Source organism: Homalodisca vitripennis, chromosome 2 (genome assembly GCF_021130785.1).
Source record: "Homalodisca vitripennis isolate AUS2020 chromosome 2, UT_GWSS_2.1, whole genome shotgun sequence".
NCBI classification, from domain to species: Eukaryota; Metazoa; Arthropoda; class Insecta; order Hemiptera; family Cicadellidae; genus Homalodisca; species Homalodisca vitripennis.
In genome coordinates, this window is record NC_060208.1 from 154,251,106 (window position 1) to 154,257,961 (window position 6,856).

Genomic DNA, 6,856 nt, shown 5'->3' on the forward strand with positions numbered 1-6,856 from the left:
TCAATGCTTGAGCCTCCTAATAATAATTAATCTCAGATTTCTGATTTTATTATTTACTTACATAGTGTTAACATTTTTCTATTACCATACATCTTTGGATTTTTACTACTTATTCCTCTTCTACTAAAGCTTCATCTCAATTCCTCTCAGTAACGCATATCACTAATACACGAGGTCATAATCATTCAACGAATGAATCTCATATCAAAATGTTTGGAGTCTTACCAAATAAGATCACATGAGGCCTGTAATCACGCGTATTTTACTTGATTTTTAAGTGTATACAGCGACCAACAGCTAACTAATCTTCATTAACAACAATTGTTTGCTTACGTGATTATATATTTACAATAAAATATATAGGTATATAAATATAAAATTTATATATTTTATATATTAAATGGAAGATTTATGAATTATGAATAAAGTGTATTTCTTTATTATTCCCCTTTTCACCGGTTTTTTTCAGAGCAACGTATTTAATTTATGAATTTTAGTAGCAATAACCATTTTAATTAAATAAAAATAAAATTGGTACTAGAAGTATTATTCATAAAGTGATAATGTTATTTATTTATTTTTTATGATTTAATAGAAGAAATTTCAAATGTATAGCTGGATACTTGCTATATACGTATATATTTTAAAACATGGATAGTTGCATAAAAGAATTTCAACTCATCCTGTTCAAGAAACTTTGATTAACACAAAATTATTATTTAGTTTATTTTTAACTATTTATGGAACCAATTTTAAACATGTAGCTGAATACTAATGTTATTCCCTGGTGTACTTCATATATAAAACGTGTTGTATGTTCTCAAAGAAAGCTGAAGCAGGCAGAGATCGATCTTCTATCAACACATCAATCAAATCCAGGCCTCAGCCAATGACGTTTGTCCGCAAAACTGCTGATCTTGGTATTTCACTGAGTTTACCAAAGAAAATTCTTTGAGTTCTACCTGAATTACTCATATTGAATTGGATTAACTACATGTTATCACAAGACACACAAGAAAGTTCACATGTTTATTAATTTATTGAGTTTATTACACAAATAAAAAGTAATTTTTTAAAAGGATTAGATATTTTCATTTTTTGGACATAGACGTAGTCAGTTTTTGGACAATTATTTAGTAGTCAGTATGATACTATATCACAAATAAAACCTAAAAGTATTATTTATTTATAAAGTAGTATTATTTGTGTACGGGTTAAATTTTAAATCACCTATTTCTCACTTAAAAAACATTTACAATATTTTCTTATACTAAATCTGTGTTGTCATTGTTGTGTGTAAAAATTTTGTGTTGGTTTACCACTATACCTTTGACCTATGTAAACTAGCAACATAATGTTAGGTTCATTATTTGATGAGATTAAAAGTATAACCTGCACTACATATACTTATATAACAGCTTATCACTGTGTTTATTTTTGTTTTTGAACGGATATAAAGAATGATCAATCAAACCAAGATAGACTATATTTTTATTAGACATTATTTTTATAAATTCTTGTAAATAATAACAGTAGCGATAACATAGCCTTAACATCTTTAAAATGCGAGCTTAAAGTTAAAAAATCATATAAACTGAAATAAAATGGATTTTTATAACTTATATACATATATATATATATATATATATATATATATATATATATATATATTGTTATACAAATCCATTTTATATGATTTTTAACTTTATTATATATGTTGTTTTATATATATATATATATATATATATATGATGTATACACACACACACACACACACACACACACACACACACACACACACACACATAAATATATATATATATATATATATATATATATATAAAACATCAATGGTCTAACGAATTGATTAAAGTTAACTAGATGTTTGCAATCGTAACCTTTAAGAGGGATTTGCGTAATATTGCTTATTTGTTTTCATTCTGAAGAATTAAATTTTCAGCATGTAGTCATCACTCAAAGGCTTGACCTACTACAACCTACACAAAATTATGTTAACTTTTCGTTTCACATAAAAGAATTGAACTGGAAATCGTGTGTAAACCATACATTTACCATAGTTGTAGGGTAAACTCTTACTGTTGTGGTGATTATATCACCTAATTAACATTTAATTAATTTATTGCCCGTTATAGATTAAGGTATCTTTACTCCCCCAATCCTCCCAGACACTTTATTAATCTTTCGATCTCTGTTGATCACTAACGTGGGAGTTACAAGAAACTTATGTGTAATAAAATCTAATTATTAAATATCACAATGAATTGAACATTTTCAGACTTATGTGTTAATGTTTTTTTTCCCGCAAGCTATATAGCAATCCAATCGACCTTGTACTGCATCCCTTATTATGCTTGAAAAGGATCCTCACACACGCCAGTGGAGCATAATAACGGGCTGAGTTAAAATGGTCTATATCTGCCTAAAAAGAATCTAATAATTATAGTAAAAATTATGTTCTAGCTTATCAACTAACAGAATAATAGACCAATATATTATGTTTCGTACCACTAGAAAACATGGTCTTAATAAAATAATTACATTGTTAAGTTGAAATCTTAATAGTTCTTTAGAGTTCAGTATTTTGTATAAGTACAAAAAATATTATTTTTTATTCGAAATTACATATTTAAATTTGTTTACGATGAAAATATTAAATACCGTATATGAAAAATGTATTTGTAGATATTTCTTTGATTTGATTGTGAATATACTGGTTTAAGGAATAAATTATACTCTTAGGTACATTTACTGTTATTACAATATACTCAAAAATACAGATTATTTCTCATTCTATTTCTTTATAGTAAGTAATAAGGGTTAAAGTCTACTACAAGTTCATAAGTGCCTAGAGCATGATAGTTGCGCCTTGGCTACATTTATATCAAAGGCAGGCTAAACAATCGTTTGTAAATATCGAGAATAGTCTGCATATCAAATAAAAATATTGATAACATCAAAATAAATCTAATATCGTTATTTAAAAAACTAAATATGATGTATTCACAAAATAAATATTATTGAAGATTGTTGTAAAGTCAATTGTAATGCATGAAAGTGTAATCTGTGAAACTCTCACAAGTACTCAAGAATCATAATGTTGAATTTTTACAACAATAATTTTTATTCACTTATACAATTTAATTATACCATGTGCAATAGACATGCAGATAAAGATGAAGTTTATTTATATGAATTAAATTAGAAAACTCTTTAGTCTTTTGCTGCTGCAAAACTGTTAACAAACCTCAATTTTTTCTGAACACACTAAAAACACCTATTAATTGAATTCGTTGTTTATATTTCATTGTGCCATTATATTTTCAATTCATTGATCTCATAAAATTGTAAATATATGTAATAAATTGTAAATAATACTTATTATTGTGTATAAAGTATTTATAAAGTATTATTGTGTATATAGTTTTTTACTATTATACATATAAAATCTTATATGTATCATGTGGCGTTTCATAAATAAACTTCCTGTTAAAAAACAAGCTCCAATAAAGAGTTGTACTCATAATATGTGCATCGGTAGTATGTTCAATAACTTATCCTTGTCCAAATTTAAAATATTTCGTGTTCAGTTAGTCTGAAATTTATTGCTGCAAATTTATAAGATTCCTTCATGTTCATGTTGTTCCTTTGAAGTTGAGGTAGGACTCTGAACTACATCCCAGAACACTTTTGGTGATTGAAAAAAATATTTAAAAAAACATAAATATTTAATTATTCTTAAGTTGATCGGAAAATGTTAATATATAACAACATTTATCACTTAACTGAGGGTTTTTAAAGCGGAATTTTAAATTCACAGTCTATTTCGAGCACCCGTAAACTCTAAAATCCTAGTCTATATTACTAAGTACTGTTATAGAATTAGGTGGCAGAAATAGATCCACTACATAAATACAATCTAAAATATAATTTTTAAAAACTTTTCATTTAATTGATAGTAAATATTTTTCTTTGTAAAAATGTGGTAGTGTGATCGTAATTAATATTTAAAAATGTCCGTCAATATCCTTATTCACCGTATTTTTGTTTTGGAAAACTTATAAAACTTTAGTAATTTATCAATCCAGGAAAATGTAGTAAGCTGGTTATGTTACAGCTAGGACAGCTCATATATCTTCTGCCTCCTGGTGTTTACTTACCCACTCCAAAGATTCTAGAGGACAGATATTTACAGCGTCCAATTAAGTAAACATTTTAAAGTTGCTGAATTAGTGCAACAATGTGAAGTTTTTTTATTTAACTTCATAATTTAAATAAATAATAACTAATGCTGTAACCAAATTCTAAGATACATTTCTAGTCTTAAAGAATCGTTATTGTGGAAAATATAAATTTTTGTAATGTACTGTTTTAATTTAGTTTGCACTGTTGATGCGTAACAATAACAATAAATCCTAATTAATGTAGATAGATTGATAGTTTATTAAGAGGCTCACATTTCTCGTCCAACTTTAATTTAATTAATATCTTTAAATATTGTTTTATATATATTATGACATACATACATCAAGTTTTAGGTAAATTGATAAAAATAATGTTAAACTTTTAGATAAATTACACAAGTATTATAAACTATTTGAATAATTTTTCAGAAGCGTATTAATTGGCGGTAGTATTGAAAAGAGATGAAGTTTCTGACGTAACACAAACTGGAATGAGATACAGGTTAATTCATTTGGGGGTCTACTTTTAACATGAGGCACTTCATGATTAGATAGTTCCAGTTTGTATAAGTTGACAAACTCGCTAGCGTGAGGGGTGATCTTAAACGATTTATGCCTAGAGATGAATGAAGGTGGTATTAAGTGTGTTATTGCCAGGGGTGAATGACGTAGACCGGAGTAGTACAGTAAGTGCATGAGACATTAATGGTTATTTTTTTCAGAACTAAAAAATATATATTTTTATCTAAATTAAATAAAAAACCCTTTAGAGAATATACGGTGTTAAAATGATAATCGTTTTAGGCACATTATTACCATTGTTTAAATTCTGGTATTATACCAAAAACTATTGGGTTAATGACTGAAATGATAATTGATTAGGTAATATTATATTTAATATATTTATATAAATAATTATAATAAATTTATATAAATATATTTAATAAAATATTATAATTAATTAGTTATAATATTTAAACACCAAAATTTAGTTTTAAAAAACCACCTATATATAACCAACCTATTATTTCACAATGTTTGTACAAGTACTTTATGTGGTTATTGCTTTAGTTTACTACAATAATGTACATCAGTTAAACAAAGAAAATAAATTTTAAAAAAAACCATAAGATATCGAATACCAAACCAAGCAATAAATAAATTCGGCTACAAACAGGATAGTATACAGGTCACTTAGTAGTGTCTAAATGCCTAATGCCGATTAGAGAATGATACGTGTTTAATTTACAAAAGGTATCATAATCTAAAAGAAAGTATTTCCTCTCATTCCATTTGTTACATACCAATATTTATTATATTTTGTAATCTGATTTGGAATGAATGATTTTTAAGATCACCAAGGCTTTAATGAATGAATAATTCAACATCACGAATCAACTATGCCTCTCAAGTCACACTTAAACTTACACATACATCCAAACAGTTTATAAGAGTGGCAACCTAAAATCACTTCGCCTTCTATCTCCAAATCCTCATCCGCAAGACTGACGTTTTACTGCACTGTGCTATTAGTGCCAGCTGATATTAATCTGCTAGCGTCTCTTTAAAAAGTTTTCATTCATGTATGCTATATTAAGCTATGTAGGCTGTAAATTTTAAACAAAATTTAACCATACCGCTTATAGGAATCAACTTGCATATATTTAAGAGAATCTTTCATGGCTATATAGCATATTAGATCGAAATATTTAGCTCTACTCGTTGACAAAGAGTAAAGTGCAACGGATTTAACATATACTCATTCTTTGCTACATCACTATTTACGATTTAAGTGGAATATCTGTAAATTGTATTTGATAGCAAAATCGATTTAGCTTTTTATTACAAGTTATATGTATAACAAAATGTTTTTGATACTCATAGTATCTTACCTCATTAAATTAAATTTTTAATTTAAAACAATATAATCAAATGCATATTAAAAGATGTTTGGAGAAAACTGTATTTAGTGAGGCGCTGTTTCCACTAATTGTACGAAGTTACTCCACTAATTGAATCTTGTGAAAGTCAAAGAGCTGCCAAGGGCGTCGCAACTTGCTCACTTGTCACTGCTCACTATTAACAAGACCTATTCTTAGTCAGCAGTTTATTTTTACATTTATATCCTTGTTTCAGTGTGTAATCTGCGTTACCAAATTCCGGATAAAATATATTATACATTTTCAAATATAATTTTTTGATCTCATTAATATTTATATAAGAAAAATGAAACAGGGGCCGTAACTATAAAAGCCTTCTGCGTGTTTTACCAACTGCTATTTTATTCTGTAAGTTTATATTATGTTGAATGGAAACACCAAGGCTTCTTTACATTTCTAGCCTCTGTATATCGTTCCTGTATGTAAAATATTTTTCTTTAAAAATTCCTAGTCTATGAAATATAATACCTTAATGAGATTCAATGTCAGGAAAACTACGTCCTTTTTAAGTTCTTAATCTAAAGATACCGATTTTTCTTAACTCTGCGGACTCCTTGACTCTGCTTATTTTTATCTGTCATAGCCTACGATATTTGGAATATCTTTTTTAATATCGTCTTCTGGTAACTAGAATCCTCCTAAATGTAGAAGAGTTTCGCCTCTACATAGTAGTTAGTAAACTCTATAACCTTCATACACCGGTATTTTTCTGTG